General features: G+C 42.2%; 1 protein-coding gene and 1 pseudogene across 3 annotated transcripts in view; one reads left to right on the forward strand and one right to left on the reverse strand.

Moving 5' to 3' along the window:
- Positions 1-4,351: 4,351 nt before the first annotated feature.
- ST6GAL2 (ST6 beta-galactoside alpha-2,6-sialyltransferase 2) overlaps positions 4,352-26,613 on the forward strand; it is a 101,649-nt gene continuing 79,387 nt past the window's right edge. For all 3 annotated transcript variants that reach the window (XM_007534770.3, XM_060187603.1, XM_060187604.1), the window contains exon 1: positions 4,352-4,742. The gene's annotated coding sequence lies outside the window, so the exon portion shown is untranslated. The remainder of the gene's footprint in view (positions 4,743-26,613) is intronic.
- LOC103124081 (large ribosomal subunit protein eL36-like) lies at positions 18,018-18,725 on the reverse strand (annotated as a pseudogene).

Consider the following 26,613-nt stretch of genomic DNA (forward strand, 5'->3'; position numbering starts at 1 on the left):
TTTCTTCTTGAAATAAATGGACTCTGAACAGGTGAATATCCAGAATTCTTTTTTTTTTACATGAACCACATATACGTTACTTTTCTATAGTTCTCCCTATGACTCTCCTGCTTTTTTTTTTTTCTCCCTGTAGCATTAATTTCATTCCCAAAGTGAACTATCACAGTGAATCAAAACCACAAGATGTTAGACTTGGAGGAAATCATTTAAAACCCTCTTATTCCCCCCCTGTAAATTCAACTATGTGTTCATTGTGAGAGCTGAATGGTCTAGCATAAGAGAAGGAAATACTTTCCATGAGCAGTAGAAGTGAAAAATCTCCCAGGTTCAGCAATGGTACCTTTAGAAAATATTTATTCCTCACCTGCTACCTAAATCCAAATACTTCTCTACTGGGAGACTCACCCAGCTCCATACCTTGACAGATGAACAGTGATACATCTCTGAGAATGGAACAGGTCTTCCCTGCAAAACAGTCCATTTGTCAACACTAGATGTGAAAAAGAAGAGGAGACAGTCTGACTTCACAAAGAGGAAAGGAAATACAAGCTACTGTGGACACATAAGTAATATCAAGTGGGTTTTCATGTTTTCTCTTGGCATGAAAGAAAATATTAAATTGTGAAGAATCCAGTTTTTTTTTTTTTGTAAATCTGTGAACTGATTAAAAACTTAAATAATCAGCTTTTATCCGGCGTGCGTCTAAGACAGTGAAGTTCAAGACTGTAGGAGTATGGTGTTTGCCATCACATTCTCCTGAAACAAGCAAGGGGGTAGCTTGATGTAAATCCTCTATCTGCCTGGTGTCTTTTGGAAGTCATTCTAGGCCCAGTTCATTCACATTCCCCAACCATACATAAGGAGAGCTCAATCTACTTAAAAGTCTACAACAAGGATTAGCATATTTGCCCTATGGTGATAATTTTTCTACACACAGGAAGCTAATTGTTATTTGGCCCTACTTATTCAACTTCTCATTAAAATCTTTTTCTTTTTTCAACTTCAATATCACTTTATTGAGGAATGTTCATCTACAGAGTTATTGTTGTCACCAGGACACATTACCCCCATCATGTAGATGTCAGTACTCACCCTCCACTAAGTCCTCATCCTCTTCCACCAGAGGGACTTAAGGTCACCAGCCTCCCTTCAGTACTGCTGCCTTCCTCCCTAAATCTGTTGTGATAGACTACAGATCATTCAGAATTCAGCCTGTATTGTGATTTGCTTTGTTTCTTAAATCTCATTTGTGAATGAGATCATCTGGCATTCATCTTTCTTGTCCTTATCCTTCTGGCTTATTTCATTCAATGTGACTGAATTTCACTAACATTCTTTTATCTTAGTGAAGAAATCAACATCTGCAGTATACATACTTGCTCAGCCACTCATCTGTTGTTGGACACCTGGGTTGCTTCCAGGTTTTGGCTATTACAAATTGGCTATTACAAATTGCTGCTAAGAACATATGTGTACATGGATCTTTTTGGATGGCTGTGTTGGGATATATATATATATATATATATATATATATATATATATATATATCCCAGGAGAGGAATTGCAGGATCATAGGGTAGGTCCATTTCTAGCCTTCTGAGAGTTCTCCAGACTGTTCTGCACAGGGGTTGGACCAATTTACATTCCCACCAGCAGTTCAGGAGGGTTCCTTTGACCCCACAACTTCTCCAGCATTTGCTGCTGTTACATTTCTGATGTATAACATTCTCACAGGAATGAAGTGATATCTCACTGTTGTCTTTATTTGCATATCTCTGACAATCAAAGACTTGGAGCATTTTTTCATGTGTTTCTCAGCCTTTGGGATCTCTTCTGTGGTGAATATTCTGCCCATGTCCTCCCATCATTTTTTGATGGGGTTATTTGTTTTCTTGTTGTTGAGTTTGGCAAGTTCTTTATATATTTTGGTTATTAGCCTCTTGTCTGATGTATGACATGTAAAGATCTCCCATTCTGTGAGGGGTGAGACATTTTTTTTTGACACTTGCTCTCTTGTTTCTTAGAACAAATCTTGAAGATAGATATGATTACCTCTCCTCTATAGAGGAGGGAAAAAAAGAATCAAAGTTTAGGACAAGATAAGGAGAGACACCTGCAGCACTGCTCCACTATTCCTGAAACTTCCCCAGTGGAGGTGGAGACTGGGGGCTTGAATCTGGTTCCTAGAGCAAAGTAAAAATGTGCATTCTACCTGGTGAGTCACCATTAATTCCCTCATGTCACTTTTTTTCTTCTTCTTTTGCCTCCAGGGTTATCCCTGGTGCTCTGTGCCTACACTATGAATCCACTGCTCCAACAGGCCATTTTCTCCATTTTGTTGCGGTGTTGTTAGTGTTATCGTTGCCATTGGATAGGACAGAGAGAAATCGAGAGAGGAGGGGAGAAAGACAAACACCTGTCACTTGTGAAGCAAAGAATCTACAGGTGGGGCGTGGGGGCTTGAACCAGGATCCTTGCTTGGATCCTTGAGTTTTCTACTATGTGTGCTTAACCCTCTGCACTACCGCCCAGCTCCCCTCATGTCACTTTTTAAAACTATTGGCCACACTTTATTTCATTTGTAGAAATCATTATTGTTATCTCTTTTTATTTGTTTACTTAATTTATTTGGCACATTATCCCTTCATCCAATTCAACAGAATTCCAGGAGTCTGAAACGTGAACATAATTGGGGAAATACTGAGTGAACATATTTCACCCCTAGCTTTTATTTAGTACAGACTTGTGCTCCATAGGATTTAGTCAAACCCCTATTTTTTTTTTAATTTCTGCAAATTTGAGAGGAAGAAAGATATTTTACTCATCTTTGTGTGTCTCCTGTAGGACCCAGAATCCAGTATATAGAAAGCACATAAATACTAAGTGCATTGGATATTCTGACAACTGGGCATTTTGCTTGTTTCTAAAGGGCTTCCATCAGTTCAATAGGCTTATATTCAAAATTTAAGACCATACATTTTGTGAGGCATTTGCGTCTTTAAAAATGTCAGATTCTGCAAGGCAAGGAACAGCAGACAACTTGGAGATGAGCAGTACAGGGCTGTTAATCATCCGTCTCAACCGTGTCCCACCTGGGGGAACCCCCTTTTCACCCATGGTTTTCCTGGTCCTCCAGAGAAGTATCCTATGGGGGACCTGGTTCTGCCCCCCCCCCCGTCACCCCCCCCTCCCGCTTCACCAGGGGAGCCACTTTTAAGTTCAGAATAGCCTGTTTGTAAACAAAGGGCGCCTAGATCTCTGACCTAGACCTGGGCGGCCGCCTGGGGACAGCTGCAGTGACACATGGACATTGCCCAGAGCGAAGACAGACACCGGACATTGGCTCCCAGCTGCGCGCGGTGGGTGGTTGGAGGGGAGGTTTACAGCTGCTCTGCCTGCAGCAGCCTCTCTGCTCTGGCAGGGTCCCCGGAACTCTGCGGTGCCTCGAGGGGCTGGGGGCAGGGACAGGCGAGGGTCTTCAGACACACCCCCCCCAGCCCACTTGGCATGTGGCCCTTCCTAAGTGAGACTGCCTGGCCCCCAGGTCGCAGGAGATGGAGGCTGGCGGCGCTGCCTGAAGGAACAAAGGGGCCCACGGCCCGGGGGTGTTGCGCCCCCAGGTGGCCCGGCCGCGGCGGAGGGCAGGGTAGCTGGAGAGTGAGTGAGGGGCTGGGGGACACGGAGACCGGTGTCCTGCTCCCCATCCACCACTGGACCCTCAGTGCCTGCCTGATGCTGGCCGCATGGAGCTGGGCGGGGTGGAGGGGGTGCAGGTGACCTGGGCGGGGACAGCGGGGATATAGACTGGGCCGGTGTGGGGGGGGGGGGGAGACGGAGCAGGTGACCTGGTCTTGGACAGCGGGGTTCAGGGAGGGGCCCGGGAGCAGGTGACCTGGGAGGAAGTGGAGGGTGCAGGTGTTCTCGGGGGCGGGTGACCTGGTCGGGGACAGTGGGGTTCAGGAGGGGCTGGGGGCAGGCAGCTCGGGGGCCCGGGAGTCCGGAGGCGGAGGAAAGCTCTCCTTTTTCGGCAGCTGTGCAGCCCGCGGTTCGGGTGTGCATTCACCATCTACAGGCAGCCCGGATCTCCGCCGCGTGGAGGCAGCGCGAGGTAACTGGGGGGCGCGGGGGCCTCGGGGACAAGCTGAACAACTTCGTAGAGCTGGGCGCAGGGCGAGCGGGGCCGGGAGGGGCAGGAGGGACGGGCGGGGCCGATGCCCAGGAGGCGGAGCGCGGGGCGGGGCACCGTGTCTGGGAGCCGCCCAGGCAGGGTTCTGGTCCGCGGAGCCTTGGCATCTCCTGTGCAGGCGCGGCCGCAGGCGCGCTGCCGGTAACAATGAGGCCGGCGGCGCGGGGTTGAGCGCGGGGCTGAGCCAGACCACGCCGCCTGCCCGCTGCCCGGAGCCCAGCAGCTCGCACCGGGGTGGTGAGCCCGCAGGCACCCACAGGCAGGCGCGTGTCGCCCCCATCTCCCAAGGTGGCCCCGAAAGGCTGCTGGGCGGTGATAGGGGCGGCCTCCAGCGGGGGCTCAGAGCAGCGCTCCGGGCCACCTCGGCTCCTTGCTCCCCGGGGCGCCTGTCTGCCCGCCGGGGCCCCTTTCCTGGGTGGGTGTGAGTGGGGATCTGCTCGCCCCGCCCGGCCCCGCACCCCAGCGTGGGGGTGAGTGTAGGGGCGCAACTGCAGCCTTGCAAGTGACCGCACTGCTCCTGCCCTAGACCCAGCCCTGCTGCGCTCGGAGAAGGCAGGTGAGCAAGGGCTTCTGGGCGCACAGTGCAACCCCTTTCCCAAGACTTGCCTGGAACCGAGCCGCTCTGCCTGGAGTTGGACTTCGGACTGGGACCCAGACCTGCTCTTGGAGGGGCTTGGGGGTGGTGATGTCTTGGGGGGGGGGGTGTTGCGAGAAGCAGGACATTCCAGAGAATGCGAGCAACAGAGGGCGTGCATGTTGGGCACAAGCACGCAGATTTGTGCCCCAGTGATTCAGGCACCAAGATCTTTCTTTTGCGCTTTGGAAATGAAACTGGTCTTGCCTGACCCCCACCCCCCATGCAAAGCTGCACTTCTTACATTGCTTTTTCCACATGGCTGGTTTTCCAGAGCTTTCGTGTACAAGGTTAGACTGGAGCTTCCGAGTCCTAGACCTAAGGTGTTAATTCGAAATGCGCTTGCAAGTGGGATGCTGAGGACAGGGAATCGAAAGGCAAAGAGTAGGGGCGGGGGAGAGGCAGCCCCCCTCCCCCTGCTTTGGGGTTGTTTTACTTTCTGCCAAGTGCAGAAGGGCTCCATGAAGCAATTCTTCTGAGCCTCCATCTCGCTGGGATTTGATGGGATGGGTTCCAGTGAAGTTGAACTCCTGGCTGGTTGCAAGGGATGCTCTTCCAAAGACAGCTAAAGAACACTGTTGTGAAAGGTTGTGCTTTCCAGGGATTTAAATGAGACTTAGCCTTCCAGGGCTCTGCTCCTCCTACCATATTTACTTTATCAGGCTGAACTTTCAAAGCTGTGTTATAACCAAAAAAGCCCTGTGGGAGAAAAATAAATCCTTTGCAGTGTGTGTGTGTGTGTGTGTGTGTGTGTGTGTGTGTGCTCGAGCCTTTTTTTTTTCCTGGTCGTGTTGAAAATTTGGCGACAGTCAGTCAGGCAGTAGTATTTGGTATCAATCTTTGTCTACCATGCAGTTGGCATTCTGTGTTTGATATCCACCGTGAAGAGGCTTCCTGGTCTTCCCGGGAGGGCTTGGGTGAGGGTATTGTTGATTACAATACATCTTGCTTTTGAAGTAATTTCTGCAATTGTAAAAATGCTTCCTAAGGGTTCCGTAGTATTACATTTTAAATTTGACCAACACATTTTGCCATTTTAAAAGTAAAATGTGTGCCTAATGAAGAGTTCCACGAAACTGAAATGTTGTCTTACCATTTTGCTTTTGCAAAGTTGGGCGGCAAAGATTTCTTTTAGAAGGAAAACAAAAACACTTGTGTGGCCTTGAACCTATCCTTACCTGGTTATTTTTCTGAAACTGACTACTGACGGATTTTTTTTTTTTTTTACAGTTTTAAAGGTTTGAATTTTAGACTAGTGGAATAGGAAAAAAAAATGTTGACTGGTCAAAGCCTAACATAATATATGACTTGTCTCTCTTGAATTTTATAGCGTGTTAAAGTAGAAGGCAAACAGTGGGATTCTTGATTCAGTTTTAATTGCAATTGATATTAATTGTATTATCACTTTTTTTTTTCCTTTTGGCTTAGTGCTTTGAAATTACTGTAGCTTGAGCCTAGGTTCTTAGTGGAATTCTATCAAAATTTATTTATTTATTTATTTATTTATTTATTTATTTATGATAGAGATGGAAGAGAGAGAGCCATACCATCACTCAGGCACATGGGATGTCTGAGGTGGAGCTTAGGATATCAGGCTGGTAAACGCAGCAGTTTAGCCACTGAGCTACCCACCACTTCTGAGCTTTACAATTCAGAGAAAAGATAACTTGGAGAGTTCAGAGCAGAGATCAGCATTTGGTGAGTGTATTCTGTGGCACACAGTGATGCAGGAACTAAAGAGAAAGAAATGTGGCTATTGAGACAGAAGGCTCAGATAACTTATTTGAAGATATGTGATTGGGTTTTTTTTAATGCCAAGGAGGGCAATTAAATCTGCTCAGCCACTGATGAGGATAATGAAGAGGGGAAGGATTTATTCTGTGGACTGAAGACAGGGCTCAGGAAAGACTGGTGGTCCAGCTGGTATTGGTTAAATAGTTAAGTGATTGTAAGTAAGTACTGAGAAGTACTGGAGGATGCTTGCTTTTGGAGAATTCCTTTTGAGATTCTGTTCTTTTTTTACATGATATAAGTCAAAGTTTCTGACCTACTGATAGATTAAATTTCTCTTCTACCGAGAATTGATTCCAGCATTTCTCTGTACTTACGTTTTCTCTAAAATGACTAACTCATTTCTAGGTCTCTGCACCTACTACTTCACTAAATAGGTGAAAAATGGTTTCATTCCGAACAAACTGAGACATAGATCCTTTGAAAAATGCTGAGCTGATCTACAGATTTGGTGCTTTGTTCCTGATACTTTGAATGAAGTAGTTTTACATGTGAAAAAAGGGCAGCCATTCTAATATGCATATTTTCTTTAAGTTGACTGCGTTTTTCCCCTTCTGGGATCTTCTGTTTATGATACTAACTTCAAATTGTTAAAGTGAAAAAGAAATGCTGGATTCAACTTGCTTAAATATCTATTTCAAAGGCCACAATCTCATGATATATGTACATACTTTTAAGTTTTGAGGTTTTAGCATCAAAGCTCTTCCTTAAAAAGAACTATGGAGTGAAAGTCACACTATGAGAGAAATAATTAGTTAGAATCAGATACTAATTTTGGAATCAGGAAAGAATAGGTGTATATAAGATCGTGATGTCTTATGATGTCTTAAATAGGTTGCTGTCAAGGCCAAGGACTAAATGCACCATAGGTGATCAGCAACTGTTACTAAATACACAACATACTTTCATTTTAGTATATTTGCTGGTTGTTGCTTTTTTTTTTTTTTGTAAGTCATCATGTCTTCTTTTGAGAAACTTGCTTGTGAACATTGTCAATCACAAGGCATAGATAGAAGTACGTTGAGACATGTTGGGTTTATTATATCCCTTAACATAGCCAATCCTCATCTGAAATTCCAAGGTCTTCCCCCAGAGGGGGAGAATTGATGACAAGTGGTTGCAATTCAACCTAGCTTGTGGGTAAAAAAAAAGAGGAACATGTGTTTAAAAAGCTGGGTAGTGTGAATCACTGCAGACAACCTTAGTTAGATCTAACACTAGTTTAGTGCTTTATCTATTACCTGGTTAAAAAAAAAAAAAAAACACTAGGTCCTAGCACTTTCCAGATAAGTGCCTTCCTGCAGACATTTGGCAGTCTGTGACACCAGATTCCTCCCGCTTTGGGGGAGAAATTGTTCTGTGTATGGAAATGACATTGCAGAAGACTTCCTATTTTCAGGAAGTCTGTTCTGTGCCCATTCTCATTTCTGAAGCTTTCTGTGAGAAAATTCTAATACAGGGCAGAAACTCATTGGTTTATGGGGTTGGGTTTGCAGTTTTTCATGGGATTGTGTCAGAAAGCAACCTAGCAGGAAAGGAAATGGGATTAAATCTGAACCTTCCCTGTGCTTTCTTTCCAGAATTATAAAATGAGGCATTAGATGAAATCTTATGTAAAATGTTATTTGATGCTAGGATTCCATGAAGTTGGTGAGTGGATAGCCTAGCATAATTAAAATGTCCTTCTCATGCTCAGAAGAGAAATCACTTTTACTTTATTTTATTATTTTTTGCCTCCAGGGTTATCACTGGGGCTCAGTGCTGGCACTACAAATCCACTGCTCCTGGTGGCCTTTTTCTTTTCCCATTTTACTGGGTAGGGCAGAGATAAATTGAGAAAGGGTTGGCAGATAGAGAGGAAGAGAGAAAGACAGACACCTGCAGACCTGTTCCACAGCATGTGGAAAGCCAAGGGCTCGAACCTGGATCCTTGTGCAAGTGCTAGGGCTTAGTACTACGTGCGCTTAACTGGGTGTGCCATCACCTGGCCCCAATAACTCACCTTTAGCTAGCCTGCTGGACATTGATTCAGACTCCATGTAGCCCCCAGAGAGAATGATAACTGAAAAAAATAACAACTGACTATGCACCAAATCTTGCAATTTGATTTGTAGATTCTCATAAGATACTTTTGCCACAACCCTGGGCTCTATTTTTCTATTTCTGTTTTCATTTTATAAGTGAGGAAACAGAGATGAAGTGCCATCTTCAAAAAAAACCCTCTAGTGATAAAGAGGCAGAGATAGGTTTTGAACCCAGGTGACCATGTCTTCAAGTTCATTCTTCTAGACTGAGATCAGCTCTGCAGAGTAACTGGAATGATTCCAGTTGTGCTGGGTTCAGGGAATACCCCAATGTGTGTCCTCGAAGCACAGCCAAAGGAAGTGTATAAATGGGTAACACTTGTAGACAGTAAATTCATTCACTAGAACCTGGAAACAGAAAGAGACCTAAGCTATAACTTAAATTTGGTTCCTGAAATACTGACTATCCAGGCCATCAGAACAAGAGTGAAATTCAACTGTAATTTCCAAAGAAAAAATTAAGCTAAGATTTGAATTTGTTGGGATTGTGAATAGAGCACATTCAGAAAGTAGTCTCTTGGGACATTTAGAAATATATTGCCTTGAGCATTAGAGAATACACTGTAAAGGAAAAAAAAAATCTTGCAACATCTTGATTATAAGTTTTTGATTGTTGAAGGTTGTAATTCACCCATTAAATTATATTCTAAGCTGTTTAAAGCACTTGAGCCCAAGAATAAGATACTTTATTACATTTAAAACAGTTGGTTTTCCTTGTTCAAATCATATAAATTTTCCAAGTAGGAGCTCTTGCACACCGGACACTAGTGGTTTTAAAAGGACTTAGCTTTGAAATTTAATTTGGTGATTTTTTTCCTTTCTGCTTTATTTTTGTTTAACAAGACAGAGATAAATTGAGAGGGGAAGGGAGATAAGAAGGGAGACCTGCTTCACCACTCATGAAGCAGCACCTCTGCAGTTGGAGAGGGCTCGAATCCAGATCCTTGCAGGTGGTAATATGTGTGCTTAACTGAATGCGCCACTTCTCAGTCCTCTTTAATTAAATTTGGAAAAGGGCAAACCTCTTAGAAAATTCAGTAGCTTTTAGAAAAAAGTACAGCTCAAGTAGGATTTGTTTTCTAAACAATGCAGTTGACTTAACTCAGTGTGGAACAATAGGTGACTGCTTAAGTGGATGAGTTTGCCTTTGTGATTAGAGCAGTCATGTTAGCTGAATCATGTATAAATCTGGAAAAGTTATACCCCAGGAGAAAACCCACTTGCAAGGAAAAAATAAAAAGAACAGAGAAAGAAAGAAAGGAAAAGAAAAAGAAAGGAAGAAAAAAAATGTGGTTTTGAAAAGAATATACACATCTGTACTCATCCTCACAAATACAGACAGACTGATTCCCCTCATTAATATATTTTCACATTAGTGGTTTAGAGTGAGATCTTGAATAAGGCTACTTAAACATTAGTTGTTATTTCACAATTGTTAAGTTAAAAGATGGGGACTTGCAACCCCAACTTCCGAGTCAGTAAAGAGTGCATTTTTGGTCTTGTGTGACTTATCTCAAGGAGAGCTGCATAATCCAAATCATATGTGGCTTGTGAGAACATATCAAAATGTCCAGGGCTCAGACTTTATTATTACAACCTAGAAGGTGTCAAGGTGAATAAGGTCTTGAGTTTCATCTCTGATACCACTTTGCCAGAGTGAAACTCTGGATCTCATATTCTCCTCACCCCATAACTCATTAAATAAATAAAATAAATCTTTAAAAACTAAAATATTAATGTATTACAGCTAAAATATACATATATGGATATGTCTGGAAAAGAGTGAGTGTGTACATTTGTAACTATTCTTCAGGGCACATTCAGTGGCATGCTTTTGGCAGATGAGCTGAGTCCAGAGGGAGACTTATCAGAGGGAGACTTCTCAGTCATTTGGGGGTTTTCCTGGGGAACTAATTAGGACTGATGGCAGGACCCCTGAGCATCAGTCAGCTGTTTGTAGAGGGTGAGGGAGATTGAGCCATTTTTTGGTGCTTGCAGTCAGCCTGAAGTTGAGCAAACAGTGTAGTGACTCAGTCTCTCTGCCCAGGGATAGATTACTCTGAAGCTGCCCTGAATGGTTAGAGCCTCTAATTACGTTAGACTTAGGTAAAAAAAATTAAGCAGAAAGTTCAATAGTTTTTTTTTTAACTAAAAAAGAAAAGAAAGAAAAAATGCTATCTTCTCTAGTGCCCAAGCTTTATTTTAGGCAGTTTTGAATGAATAGGAAACTGACAATTGCAGCAGGATTTACTGTTACCTTAATACATGTGCCTATCGGGATGTAGTCTGGATATGTAGACAGTTCACCCTCTTTGAGTCACAGTATAATTACACACTGTATCCCTCTGCTTTGTGTTCAAAATTAGTAACTGGGAGAGGTGAGCTAATTAAATAATTTGCCTGACTCAATACTGGGGACTTTGTAATAGCATTCAACAAGAGCCATTAAATAGATTACTTATTCATTGTTTGAGGTGGGTGCGTAGCCTAAACTGGGAAATATCCATACAATGCAACTGCAGTATAAAGTAGTGTGGCGATATCTAAGTTAAACTCAAGCATTTGCATACTTGCCACACACTATACTTTACACACATCAGATACAGTGTGTATAGTAAGATGCACTAGACTCCTACCCCAACAGTATCCCATAGACCATTGTTTCACATACACAGAAGCATCAAGGTTAATTTTTTTAAAAAAAGTGAAAAACAAATAAAACCAGAGATTGGCTCTGGTTTATGGTAGTGCTGGGGGCTTGGATCTGGGACCTCAGAACCTCAGGCATGAGAGTCTGTTGCAGGAAACCCTGTGATATCTCCCTACCAGGATTAATTAATTAATTTGTATTAGTTATTTAACAATGATCAACAAGATTGTGGGATTAGAGGGGTCCAATTCCATACAGTTCCCACCACCAGAGTTCTGTACCCCCTCCCCTCCACTGGAAGCTTCCCTATTTTCTATCCCTCTGGGAGTATGGACCAAAGATCCTTATGGGGTGCAATAGGTGGGAGGTCTGGCTTCTGTAGTTGCTTCTCCAGTGGACATGGGCAGGATTAATTTTTATAGTTTAAAATTTGAAAAAAAAATCATAACTGACTTTTTTTTTTTTAACCTGTGCATCACAGAGCTCTGGTTTATGGTGGTGCGGGGAATTGAATCTGGGACCTAGGAGCCTCAGGCATGAGAGTGTGTTTGCATAACCATTATGATATTTCCCCTGCCCATGACTGAAAAATGACATCAGATATAAAATTAGGAATGGGTAAAAGAGAGGTGAGAAGAAAACTCACCTGGGAGGAAGCCTGCTTTGTCATGTGTCTGACCTAGGTTTAAACCACCCTGACATACCACATGTGAGCACCATGGCACCAGGAGGTAAGTTCTGCTGCTGTGATATCTCTCTCTCTCTCTCTGCCTCTCTGCTTCTCTTTTTATCTGATATAACTTAACCAGATGCCATGTGACGAGCCTTAATGATGTTAGGGTCTTTAAGGTCCCTGAAAGTGGCTATATAAAATTTTAATAAAAGGAAAAAATAAAAGAAAAGAAAAAGAGATGCAACCAGAGACTAGTGGTTCAATATACTAGTTCTCAGGTGTGAGCTTCTACACTCTCCATTTCGTCATCTCCATTTCTCTCTATCCTATCCAACAACAACAATAACAACAACTACTACAACAATAAAAAATGGAACAAAAGGGAATAAATAATAAATTTAAAAAAACTTAACCAGAGTGGTAAGGTCCATCTCCCCCCCCTGCCCCCTGCCCCTTGAGGCCAAACATCCACCATTACCCTTACCCTCAACCCCAGTTTTTTTGCTTTGGTGCTCTTGGATCCACCTGCATATCAGATTTCAGGCTCAGGGAAAAAAAAAAAAAAGCTAGTATATCCACAGGTCCTTTGGAATATAACTAAAATATGCCTACTATCTATCTACAAAACGGAGCTGACCCCCTCGCCCCCTAACTCTTCATCTGTACTATTCCAGCCTTTGGGTCCATGATTGGTCAACAGTTCATTTGGCTTTATATGTTAACTATCTTTTCAGCCACCAGGTTCCAGATGCTACCATGATGCCAAACAGACTTCCCTGGACAGTCAACCCCACCAATGTGTCCTGGAGCTCCAATTCCCCAGAACCCTTCCCCACTAGGGAAAGAGAAAGCCAAGCTAGGAGTATGGATTGACCTGTCAACGCCCATGTTCAGTGGGGAAGCAATTACAGAAGTCAGACCTTCCACCTTCTGTCTCCCACAATGACCTTGGGTCCATACTCCCAGAGGGTTAAAGAGTAGGAAAGCTATCAGGAGAGTGAAGGGAATACGGAGTTTTGGTGGTGGGAACTGTGTGGAGTTATACCCCTCTTATCCTATGGTTTTTTCAGTGTTTCCTTTTTATACATAAAAAAAAAGAAAGTGTTGGTCTCTAAGCATGAAGTCCTGATCTGATCCCACATTTTATGTATCAGAGTGATGCTCTGGTGCTTCCTTTGTCTCTCTCTCATCAATCAATAAATCTAAAAAAAAAGTGATATTCCAGAGAATATTCCATATTCCTTAAAGGAAGTCTAAGAGGTGTGTGTGTGTGTGTGTGTATGTGTGTGTGCACATGCACACGTGCACGCAGGGAGGGTAATGCTGCATACTAACTTGAGCACACACCTGGGTTTAAGCCCCTGTCTCCACCTTCATGGGGAAGCTTTGAAAGCAATGAAGCAGGTTGCCAGAGGTCCCTCTTTCTCTCTCCCTCTCTATCTCCTCTTCCCCTCTCAATTTCTCTCTATCCTGTCAAATAAAAAAAAAAAAAGAAAAAAAAATGGCTAGCATCGGTGCATCCATCATGCTGGCATTGAACAACAGCAATAACCCTTGTGGCAGTGAAGATAGATAGATAGATAGATAGATAGATAGATAGATAGATAGATAGATAGATAGATAGATAGTCCAAGGGTGATGGGGAGATAGCTCACCCTGTTAAGAGCACCAGTTTATATTCTTGAGGCCCCAGAGACCTCCATTTCTATCTAAGGTACCCCCCAATGGTACAGTTGAGCAATGCTCTGGTCCTTTATCTTTTGCCTCATGTGTCATTCACTTCTAATCAAGCAAGGTAACATCAAGTAGTAAAACGGTAATATATTTGTTAAAAGTCCAAAGGGCTTTTGTTGCTTCTAGATAATATATACTATTCAATTCTAATATGAAACTCTTAGAATAATCAGTGCATGATGGGCATTAAAAGTGACAGTTGGCTTTGTAATGTAGAACTACATAGAGCTATCCGGCCTGTCCATGTGGTACTTAGTACTGATCCTAATATTCGGTTTGATGATGGCAGCCATGTGCCAGGGTGGAGCTGTTCAGTCAGTCCTTGCTCAGAAAGGACAAAGCAGCTTGGTGCACGGGCCATCTTTAGAATGCTTCCATACTAAATTGGAATGCCTGCATTGCTTAGTTTGCTTCTCGGGCATATCTTTCCCACAAAGACATGAAGCCTCTCTCTCAAGTAAATGTTCAAGTTTCATGTGTGGGCCAAGGTAGAGGTACAGCGTAAGGTGATAGGAAAAATGTGTGTTTATTTGTTAACTTTGTATTGTTCTTTGTATTGTAGGTGGAAAATAAGTGGATTGCTCATTGCAGTTAGGCATTTCAACTTTCCTCAGATGGTGGTGTAGTGGATAAAGCACTGGACTTTTCAAGCATGAGGTCCTGAGTTTGAGCTGCCAGCAGTGCATCTGTCAAAGTGATGCTCTGGTTCGTTTTCTCTCTCTCTCTCTCTCTCTCTTTCTCTCTCTCTCTCCCTCTCTCTCTCATAAATAAATAAATCTGGAAGGAGCACTTTTTGTTTACCCTTTGTAGTTGCTAAGCAATTTTTTTTCTTTTCCTTCTTTTTTTTTTTTTTTTTTTAGAGAAAACGACAAAATGCATTGGAATGTTCATCTGTGTACCTTATTAAAAAAAAAAGACATTTTCTTTACTTGGCACTAAAGGTTTTCATGTTGGAGGAAAGTGGCTGAGTCATAAATTTCATTGTTTGTATTGGTGGCATGGAGTGAGAGATTCATCTTGCTGGAGGAACCTCACAGCACACATTCTCAAAACTCTAGTCATTTTGAAGATACACCTTGTTAAACAAATCAGGGCTGAAGCTTACCTTTCTTTTGGGCTCTATTTTCTTTTAGTCTCCAGCACAATATTCATTTTCCTGTCTTTGGATTATTCTTAGTTACTTACATGCCAGCATACAAGATTTTCTCGGCTGCCTAGGTGGCAGCACACCCAGTAGAGTGCACATATGTGTGAGGAGCAAGGTTCAAACCTCCATTGCTCACTTGCAGAGGGAAAGCATCACAAGTGATTGGCACAGTGTTGTAGGTGTCTCTCTTCTTTGTTACTCTTACCCCTTTTGCTCTCTTTCTCTCCCCTCTATCTCCTCCCTCATCTCATCAACTCAGATATATTAGAGAATGGTGGAGTCACTCCCCCAAACCACTTTCTGGGATCTCAGAGGGATGAAAAGCAGCTGTCTTGAACTTGCAAATCAGATAGACCTTAAGAATGTGTGCTAATTACAGAAGTCAGACCTCCTATCTTCTGCTCCCCATAAAGATCTATGGTCCATAATCACAGAGGGATAAAGAATAAGGAAACTTCCCATAAAGACCCTGGGTCCATACTCCCAAAGGGTTAAAGAATAGGAAAGCTATCAGGGGAGGGGATGGGATACGGAGTTCTGGTGGTGGGAATTTTGTGGAATTGTACCCCTCTTATCCTATTGTCTTTTCAGTGTTTCCATTTTATAAATAAAAATGAAAAAAATCATAGTATGGAAAGAAGACATTTTCTGAAGGACATTGACAGAAGAACCAGAGTCAAGTACACACGTAGACTTAGTAATAGGATGAAAATAGAATGTGATATCTTGCAATCACAATAGTTAACAGCTTCTGAAAAGTATAGTATTTTTAAAATAAACAAAGTATTTATTCCATTATAAAAAAAAAAACCAAGAAAAAAAAAGAATAGGGGAACTTCTAAGGGGGTGAGTGGATATGGAATTCTAGTGGTGGGAATAATTGAATTGTATGGAATTATATCCCTCTTATCCCACAATCTTGTTAATCATTATTATATCACTAATAATAATTTTAAAAAAGGATGTGTGCTAAAACTTTCAGAGTACTAGGCAGTACTAACTGGTTCCTGTCATGCCTCTTGCCCTGATAGTTATCAAACCAGGAATGGATGAAGCCAGTGACCTACGAGGTGATACAATGGATAAATTCTTGGACTTCAGATGTGAGGTCCTGAGTTCTTTTTTAAAAATTTTTATTTATAAAATGGAAATATTGACAAGACTATAGGATAAGAGGGGTATATTTCCACACAATGCCCGCCCCCAGAGTTTCATATCCTATCCACTCCCTTGACAGCTTCCTTATTCTTTATCCCTATGGGAGTATGGACTCAGAATCATTGTGGGGTACAGACTTTCTGCACCCCACAGTGAGGTCCAGTTCTAATGCTGGCATTACATGTGCCAGAGTGATGCTTTGGTCCTCTCTCTCTCTCTCTCTCTCTCTCTCTCTCTCTGAATAAATATATATTTTTAAAAAGAAATGGATGTATCACACATTTGGGGAAAAGAAGTGTTTCCCCCTCACCACTCCCCTCGACTGTCCCTTGTATTTTTTTCTCCATTGAATTTAGAGCTTCCTCACCCTTCTATGTCTGTATGAGTCAAGTTCCTGTTTCTATGTATGTAGGAAGAAAATGACATTTTCCACCCTAATCTTCAGTTTTACTCTGATTTAGGGCACTTTTACACATCTTTTTTTATTTAACTGTATTTCTAAACTTGAAGACTGCTACTTAGCAAGTTAATTATGAAATCCCTTGCCAATCCTGTGTACAGATCTAGTGTAAAGTCTAGTGAGTTGCTATGAATTGAATATAGCTGTGTAACCAGCTAGATTATGGAACATATTACCTGCATCCCTGAAATCTGGAAATTCTTCTAGTAAATATCCCTAAAAGGTGAACCTTCATCCTTTCCTTAACAGAATATATTGTTTTTGTAGTACCTGCTTACGTTAAACAGAATAAAATTTAAAGAAAGATTTATCGTGTGTGTGTGTGTGTGTGTGTGTGTGTGTGTGTGTAGAGAGAGAGAGAGAGAGAGAACCAGAGCACCACTCTAGCACATGCAATACTGGGAATTGAACTTGGGATATCATACTTGAGAGTCTAGCACTTCATCCACTGTACCACTCCCAGCCACATAAGCAGAATTGCTTTTTTTTCTTTAAAAAAATTGTACTTACTTATGAAAAAGAGAACCAAGACATCCCTCATCATATGTGCTGCAAAGTTTCAAATTTAAGATGACAGGCTGGCATATCTCACTATCTGCACTTTACCTACTGCATCACCCCCAAAGGTACCCAAATAATAGTGAAAATAAAATGTAACAGACCCAGAGAAATAGCTCACTTTAGTAGTGTGATGCTTTGCCATGTCTTTGACTGAGGTTCCAGTCTAGCCCTCACTGTATTGAAGGAAACTTTTGTGCTATGTTCTCTCTCTCTCTCCCTTCTATGTTCTTTGACTCTATCTAAAAACCAAATAGTAATAGTTTAGCAATTCAAGAGGTGGCACACTACAGTACACCCTGAGGCCCCATATTGATGCTTTGCATGTGCCAGAGTAATTCTCCCATTCTCACTCCATTTCTCTCTCATAAGTAAATCTTTTAAAAAATAATTTTATATATTCTTCAACAGTTAATGTCAAGTTTGCCAAGGAAGGAAGTATAAGTCATAGTATTCCATGAGAAATGTTTGGTAGTTGTTCATCATTGAACTTTACATGCTATCTGAAGTGTATTATTATTGCTAACAACCTTGGTTGTTAATAGTTTTTTGCAGTTCGTTGGATGCTGTAGAATTTCCTTTTTGTTCACCACAGCCTCAGGGTCTATGCTCTAATGTAGAAGCCATACATTAATGTATTTCAGTTTATTAAAACTGAAGCTGAAATAGGGCATTTATATTGAAAAGAACTTATAATGAAAATTTGATCCCTAGTTAGATTTAATGTCACTTGGCAACTTATAGCCACTGACCTGTGAATTTTGAATATTTTACTATTGCAGGGGACAGTGATAGATGGATACTTCTATGATGTATTTTTCACAATAAAGCTAGAAGCACTCACATGTTGTTTATAAGGAACTGGTTTGTAGAAAAACTCACCAGGATGTGGAAGATTAGAGTTATAGATACATGAGAGTTTTTGTTCACGTAGACAAACTATGCAATTTGAAAATCAGAAATAAAAATTTAAAACCAACCAAAGATCAGAGATCATGCCATTCCTTATCTGGCCTGTACTTGGGGAATATAGACCATATTGTGAGTGGTTTACACTAGTCTCATAACTAAAGTTCACTGGACTATAAAAGGCAAAGTGATAATTTATTATTTAGTAAAAATAAGATAAAAATGGAAATTTGATTTTAAAAGTCAAAAGGGTGGTAGGTAGAATGCTTAATAAAGATCTTATATACTCAAATTGACTATAAATTTGGACTCTCTTTTTTGCTGTTTTCTTTTTTAATGTTTTATTTACGACTGACATTTATTTACTTATTTATTTTATTTATTTGAGACTTGTGCAGCACGTTTATTGGAGGGGGAACGACAGGGCTCAGTCCTTCTGGTCTTCTGCATGGCAGCCAGCACGTTGCTCAGCATCTTGACCTTCCTCTTGGCGAGGATGTGGGTCCCCAAGCTTCTTGATGAACTTGAGCTTGCGCTTGTCCTTGGAGACCTTGAGCCACTCCATGGTGCGGCCCTCACTTCACAGCACACTTCACAGCACACTTCACAGATCATGTCCTGCACGAACTTGGTGTGTTTGGTGAAGCGCCCTGGGTGGCGGCTGTGCCTCAGCTGGCTCACATTCTTGGTAACCCTGTGGCCCTTGTGGAGGCCGACAGCCATCAGGTAGCACACGGCCATGGCTGCTGCTGTGTCCGGGCTGCAGGGAAGGAAGGATGACTGATTTTTATAAACTGGATAGAGACAGAGCGAAATCAACAGGGAAGGGGGAGATGGTAGAGTGAGAAAGGGAGATGCCTGCAGCAACACTTCACCATTTGTGAAGCTTCCGCCTACAGAGAGGGGCTGGGGGCTTGAACCCCGGTCCTTGCACATTGTAACATGTACACTCAACTGAGTGCAACACTGCTTAGCCCTAAATTTGGGCTTTTCCTAAAGCTGAAGTGATCTACTTCAAGCCAAAGGCAGACACCGATGGAATTAATTGGTATGGAGGAAGTGATTTGGTCTGTTGGAGCTAGCACAGCTTTTAAGAGGCTAGTCTCTGTGTTTCCTAAAGAGAAACCAGTATCTTACCTGCTTAGGAAAATGCTGGTGTTTCTACCACATGCCTTGTGGTTTAAGTGGCTTGGAAATATGTGATTATGCTTTATATCTAGTTTCTTTCCTAATGGAGATGATGACACCTACACTTTCTACTAGCCTGGAGTCCAGGATGTCTCTTGTGCTTCAGCTTCTGGTATTTATCATCTTCTTTACAGGAAGTGTGAAGTGAAGCCCCACATCCTTAGCAGCAAAAGGCACATTCATGGTGTACAGAAGTCTCTGTGCTCCGGAGAGTCATCCTACACCCCAGCCATCTCCGTATTGGCAGAGTCATTTTTCCAAATCCTAAGCTTGATCATGTGACAGTCTCCTCTTTTTGAATAATCTGCACTTGATGTCACCGTCTGGGACTTTCAGAAGAGCATTATGTTTCTGCATTGGGGCCCAATGTATTGTCTTTACATGCCCACTTTCAGACTGTCTTCTTTGACCATTTTTTAAAGCTGAACCTAAGACTGCATCTGACTCTTTCTCCCTCTCAAAGCAGTCAGAGAGAGAGAGAGAGAGAGAGCAAGAGAAAGCCCTTTCTGTGCTGTGGTATCATTCTTCATTGCTGTTCCTTATTACCTGTACTACAGTGGACATTCACATATTACATCTCTGCTTAACTGAAAAGACCCTGCAGGCAGCTGGACTCTGCCTCAGCTACGTAGCACATCTTACCATACTGGGTTCAGTACCTCATAATTTGAGTAGTATTAGATGAATGGTATGAGGCATCCTACCAGATTGAAATAATCACTTTCTATGATTTCTAAAGAAAAATAAAGAAGGAAAGCCATCGTGCACCCCCCCCCCCGCGATTCTAAGACCCATTTGTAAACAAGGCATTCCTGCCAACAAGGGACCCAAGACCAGATGGAAAGTTCTATACATATATGATCTGTGGAATAACAGTTAATCACTTCAGAGAAACATTCACCAGCAGCATTTGGAGATCATAGCTGAAAAATTGAACCTGATGAGCATAACGACCCCTTGTGAATCTCACAGAGAAAACCTGAAATTCACATTTTTTAGCATAATTATCACGGATGTGGCTGAGCAGCCTTCCCTTAGCAAAGCAGTCAGAAGTGAGGGACAGGCTTAATTGGCAAGTAATTAGTAAACAATTTCGGTAGGAGCTGTCCGGGGAGGTTTTAGAAAAACACACTGTCTGGAATTCATAAATGTTGGATCAAATTCTAACAGTTCAAGCTCCATTCATTATCTTGACCTGGTGTGATAGTGAAGACTGCTCCCAGGTGGGCTCTGCAGGATTTTTTACTGTTATGGTACCTGCTTTCCTACCTGCCCACTGAACCATCTATGAGTAGATACTAAAACTTGGAAACGGTTCCTGCAAGAGTATAAAACATTGGCTCCCTGTGAATAATCAAACATACCATCTCTTGACCATGAGTTCAGTTTGCGTGGAGGGGGGAATACGAAGACATACCCTTAGCTTAAAATTGTGTTTGTCAAACTGGTGGCCTTTCCAAATTCTGCAAGGACTTCCCAAAGGAGATGCACAGCAGGATCGAGGGACACTGTCCAGGGACAGAGGCCAGTGTCCTGGGAGTGTATGTGGAACTTTGTATACTTTCAAAATCTCTTCCAGTGTTACTTCCTCTGAGTGCTAAACACTATGCATTTCTCTAACTCTCTGTAAGAGAGTTTAAACTGAAACACTGCAGCTTTAGAAAATGTCAGGTTAGAGCTGGGGCCATGTCTGGGATAAATCATTCAAAGAACTTTTTCTCCTATTCACAATCCATACTAGAATTAAAAGAAGTGTAACCAGTAGTTGGAGTTGGAGGCCTTTATTGATTCCTGACTGTGAACACAATATTGAAGAAAGTTAAAGGACGCATACAGGGATTTTTTTCTTTCTCCAGGGTTATCACTGGGGCTCAGTGCCTGCACTACGAATACACTGCTCCCAGAGGCCATTTTTTGCATTTTGTTGCCCTTGTTATTGTTATTGCTATTGTTATGGTTGGATAGGACAGAGAGAAGTTGAAAGAGGAGGGGAGGACAGAGAAGGGTAGAGAAAGATAGACACCTGCAAAGCTGCTTTACCACTTGTGAAGTGACACTCCTGCAGGTGGGGAGCCAAGTAGGAGCATTACGCTGGTCCTTGTAATTCAGGCCATGTGCACTTAACCCACTACACTACTGCTGGTCCCCACAATGGATTTTTTAATGTTTATTTATTTATTTTATTTGATAGGACAGAGAGAAACTTTAGAGGAAAAGGGGATAGAAAAAGAGAAAGACACTTGCAGCCCTGCTTCACAGCTTGTGAAGCTTTCCCCCTGTAGGTGGGGACTGGGAACCCCCCCCCTAGTCCTTATGCATTGTAATGTGCATACTGAACCAGGTACACCACCGCCCAGCCCCACAAGGGATTTAAAAGCCAAAAAAACCCAAGAGCATTTGAATCAAGTACTCCATTGCTTATTTCAGTATCAGATACAAGGGACCCCTGGTGAGCAAAGAGAACTGAAGAGTAGATTTCCTCCCACCACTGGAAATGATTTTAAATTGCTTTAATAATCAAGATAAGTGGGTCTTAATGACTATATATGTGTTAGCTATTAGCAATTGTCCCTGGTGATGGAGGTACTCTGGCAGTCCTTTTGGTAGCACACACACCCCCCTCCAGACACCCTGGACTGGGGGCAGTCTCCACTGAATGGGCACTGAGGGAGCTTCATCCCTGGATTCATACATTAGGTGGTAGCATCTCTGAGTGAGAAAACTCCACTACTGTCAGAATTCTGGCTTAAATCTCAAAGCATCACAGTATTACTGTTATTTAAAATCCCATATTAACATTTGAGAACCTGTGAAAAGTGTTTCATTTTTCACAGTGACCTCAGCTCTCTACACAACCTCAGGCCCTTTTAATTTTCCTTATGAGTCAATCTCACAGGCTTAATAAGGTTTGCCTTGCCCGTTGGTTGCTTTGCACTTTTTAATTATGTTGTTGCCCTAAATAAGGATGTGGAAAGCTGGATGTGGTAAGAAAATTCTATTATCCTATAATAGAATTCTGGAACCAGTCAGAAAGGCCTGGCCTGGTGTAAAAAAATCTGCCTTCTGCCCAGCTCCAGTGTATGTTATACTCTTTGGGGAATCTCAAAATCACTAGAGACTGTTTTATTATTATTATTAGTGATTTAATAATTATTGACAAGATTGTGGAATAAAAGGGGTACAACTTGACACAATTCAATTCCCACCACCAGAGTTTCATATAGTTTTTTAATTTCTTTATTGGGGAATTAATGTTTTACATTCAACAGTAAATACAATAGTTTGTACATCCATAACATTTCCCAGTTTTCCGTATAACAATACAACCCCCCACTAGGTCTTCTGTCATCCTTCTTGGATCTGTATTCTCCTTACCCACCCACCCCAGAGTCTTTTACTTTGGTGTAATACACTAACTCCAGGTTCTACTTGTATTTCTTTTCTGACCTTGTTTTTCAACTTCTGCCTAAGAGTGAGATCATCCCATACTCATCATTCTGTTTCTGACTTATTTCACTTAATATGAATTTTTCAAGGTCCATCCAAGATCGGCTGAAAACGGTGAAGTCACCATTTTTTATAGCTGAGTAGTATTCTATTATGTAAATATACCACAACTGGCTCAGCCACTCATCTGTTGTTGGACACCTGGGTTGCTTCCAGGTTTTGGCTATTACAAATTGTGCTGCCAAGAACATATGTGTACACAGATCTTTTTGAATGGGTGTGTTGGGTCCCTTAGGATATATCCCCAGGAGAGGAATTGCAGGATCATAGGGTAGGTCCATTTCTAGCCTTTTCAGAATTCTCCAGACTGTTCTCCACAGAGGTTGGACCAATTTACATTCCCATAAATTTTAAAGACATCTTCAATGAAACAAATCCAATTACAAAGAAGACCAAGACAAGCATAAACCTATGGGACTACATAAAATTAAAAAGCTTCTGCACAGCTAAAGAAACCACTACCCAAACCAAGAGACCCCTCACAGAATGGGAAAAGATCTTTACATGCCATACATCAGACAAGAGGCTAATAAACAGAATATATAAAGAACTTACAAATCTCAACAACAAGACAACAAATAACCCCATCCAAAATGGGGAGAGGACATGGACAGAATATTCACCACAGAAGAGATCCACAAGGCCGAAAAACATATGAAAAATGCTCCAATTATCTGACCATCAGAGAAATGCAAATAAAGACAACAATGAGATACCACTTCACTCCTATGATAATGTCATACATCAGAAAAGGTAACAGCAGCAAATGCTGGAGAGAGTTTCGTATCTTATCTCCCTCCCCTCTGCATTAGAAGTTTCCCTCTTCTTTGTCCCTCTGGGAATATTGACCAAAAACCTTTATGGGGTGCAGAAAGTGGGAGGTCTGCTTTTGTAATTGCTTCTCTGCTGGAAACGGACATTGGCAGGTGGATCCATACTCCCAGCACAATTCCTTCTTTCCCTAGTTGGGTAGGGGTCAGGGGAGGTGAGGTTCCAGGACACGTTGGTGAGGTCGTCTGCCCAGGAAAGTCAGGTTGGTGTGACGGTAGCATCTGTAACTTGGTGGCTGAAAAGCATTAAGTTGTAAACCATAACAAATCCTTTAATAGTCTGTAATCTAAGAGTAATAGGTAAGAGTACAGTAGATCAAATTTGGGGTCTTGATGTTGGAAGAAGCTAGAAATTCTATTTTAGGTGTATTCCAAGGGCCTATGACTTCACTAATTTTTTATCGATCCCAACAGCTAACATGCAGGTGGGCTATGAGTATTGTCTGAGAAGATGGTGTCAAAGTTGAGAACAGGACTAGAAAGCTGCATCAGGGCAGAGAGTAACTCTGAGATATGGGAAAAGTATATGAATACCATTAACTATAAACCCTACCCGACCCATGCCTATTCATATTTAGCATAGGAGCTATGTAACCTTTGCATCCCTGTCAGTCTGAGCTCACATTCCATGGTCATAGCTGGGAACATTCTAAGCTACACTCATTTCAGGCCCTGTCTTCCTCTAGTGGCAATGTATTGGCCCAGTCTCCCTTCAGAAAGTGGGGAAATTTCTACCACTGTTGTTCTACATTGAGGGCAAGGTCATGTAGAGGCCCATAAGAGGCTTTATGATGCTGTTCCTGATGGAAGTGACCAGTGATAGTGTAGAGAGGGATCTGTTAGAGGTCTAGGCCCATCATATCTCTGTGGGAATCCAAGGATTCCCTGAGTAGGGCACTGGATGATGGGGTGGCTTGGTAGTGACCAAAAGGGCCATCATTAAATTGTCAGTCCCTTGCCCTTATCCAGCTTTTGTATTCCTTATTTTGTCTGACAAGGTTAGACTTACAGTGATTGAGGGAAGTGAAATAGGAAGTAGGAAGCAATTACAGAAGCCAGACCTTCCACCTTCTACATCCCACAATGTCCTTGGGTCCATACTCCCAGAGGGTTAAAGAATAGGAAAGCTATCAGGGGAGGGGATGGGATACAGAGATCTGGTGATGGGAATTGTGTGGAGTTGTACCCCTTTTATCCTATGGTTTTTGTCAGTGTTTCTATCTTCATAAATAAAATAAAGAAAGAAGGAAGGAAAGAAAGAAAGAAAGAGAAGAAAGAAAGAAAGAAAGAAAGAAAGAAAGAAAGAAAGAAAGAAAGAGGAAATAGGAACTAGGTAAGGAGGACATCTAGGTCTAAGTAGAAAATATTTGATAAAGTACTTTATGGTGTCTTTTTTTTTTTTCTTTTTAGGTCTTTCTACCTGCTTGCTGCACCTATTCAGTCACTGTAGACTATTGTGCACTTTTACTTTAAGGTATATATTTCCCCCCCTAACCTTTAGATGCATGTGCACTATCTCATGGGCCCTGGTCTATATCTAGGTTTAGTAACTTTGTTAGGAGGTGTGTCATCCAAAATGGAACTAAGGAGTCCTATGAGCTAAGAAAGACCTCACTAGAGTATTGGAACTGGAGGACTGACATCCCAGTTCTGACAAAGAGACTGGTTTAAAATTAGAGGTTTGGGCGCCGGACCGTGGCGCAGCGGGTTAAGCACACATGGTGTGAATGCAGAGACCGGCCTAAGGATCCTAGTTCAAGCCCCTGGCTCCCCACCTGCGGGACGAGGGGGGAGGGGCCCCTTCACAGGCAGTGAAGCAGGTCTGCAGGTGTCTATCTTTCTCTACCTCTCTGTGTCTCTGCCCCTCTCTATCTTCCCCTCCTCTCTCCATTTCTCTCTGTCCTATCCAACAACAACAATAATAATACTACTAACAACAATAATGATAACAGCAATAATAAACAACAAAGACAACAGAAGGGGGGAAAAATAGCTTCCAGAAGCAGTGAATTCATCATGCAAGCATCGTGCTTTAGAGATAGCCCTGGAGGAAAATAAAATAAAATAAAATTAGGGTCTCATTGGGCTGGGCTGAGACACACCAGGTAGAGTACACATGCTACCCTGTCTGAGGACCAGGCTTCAAGCCTCTAATCTGCGGATATGGAAGGGCAGGAAGCTTCATAAGTGGCGGAGCACTGCTACAGATATTTCTCCTTCTGTACCCCACCCCCAAAGTTCTCTCTGGCTATACTAAAAAGGGAAAAAAGTGATGACTAGGAGCTATGGACTCATACAGGCACTGAGCCCCAATGATAATTGGTGACAATAAAAATAACTAAAGTAGGTCTCAAGCTTTTGGAAGAGAATGCACTTGACTTGGACCTTCAGGAATAAAATTATGTTTTGCTTTCCCATTTGGGTTTCTTCCTTTGTTTTTCCATCTATTTTAGAATGCTTGAGAAGGTGTAATCTTAGGCCTCAAAGTAAACAGAATTTTTTGGCTTCCTAGAAACTGGAAATAAGTCATAGAATACTCATAAAAACTCTTAAATGTATCTTGTTGGTATTTTATGAATATCAGGAAGTTTTAGAGGGACAGGGTCATGGTGAATCTGGTGAAGCCTACATAATACTATGTGCAAGGACCCACACAAAGACCTGGGTTTGAGGCCCATCCCTCCCCCTGCTCCCCACCTGCAGCAGGAACAATTCATAAGTGGTAAAGCATCTCTGCAAATGTCTGTCTTTCTCTTTCCCTCTCTACCTCCCCCTCCCCTCTCAGTTCCTTTCTGTCCTAGCCAATAAAATAGGAAAAGGAAAAAATGTCCACTGGGAGTGGTGGCTTCATAGTGCTAGCACCAAGCCCTAGTGATAACCTTGGGGGCAAAAAGGAAGCTTCAGCTGCCCAAGTCCTCTTGGTAGACAAACATTCAGCATTCTGTTTGCACACCCAAATAAATGTCCTTATGGTTTGGAAAGCATGTCCTCTGCCTGGTGCCCCTGAGAAGGAATGACTGTTCTCTTGCAGAGTAACTTGTGTGAGACCTTCTGCTTGTTCTGCCAAGTGAAAGGTGGGTAAGCTGTGTGGTAGTTGTGGTGAC

Source organism: Erinaceus europaeus, chromosome 3 (genome assembly GCF_950295315.1).
Source record: "Erinaceus europaeus chromosome 3, mEriEur2.1, whole genome shotgun sequence".
NCBI lineage: Eukaryota > Metazoa > Chordata > Mammalia > Eulipotyphla > Erinaceidae > Erinaceus > Erinaceus europaeus.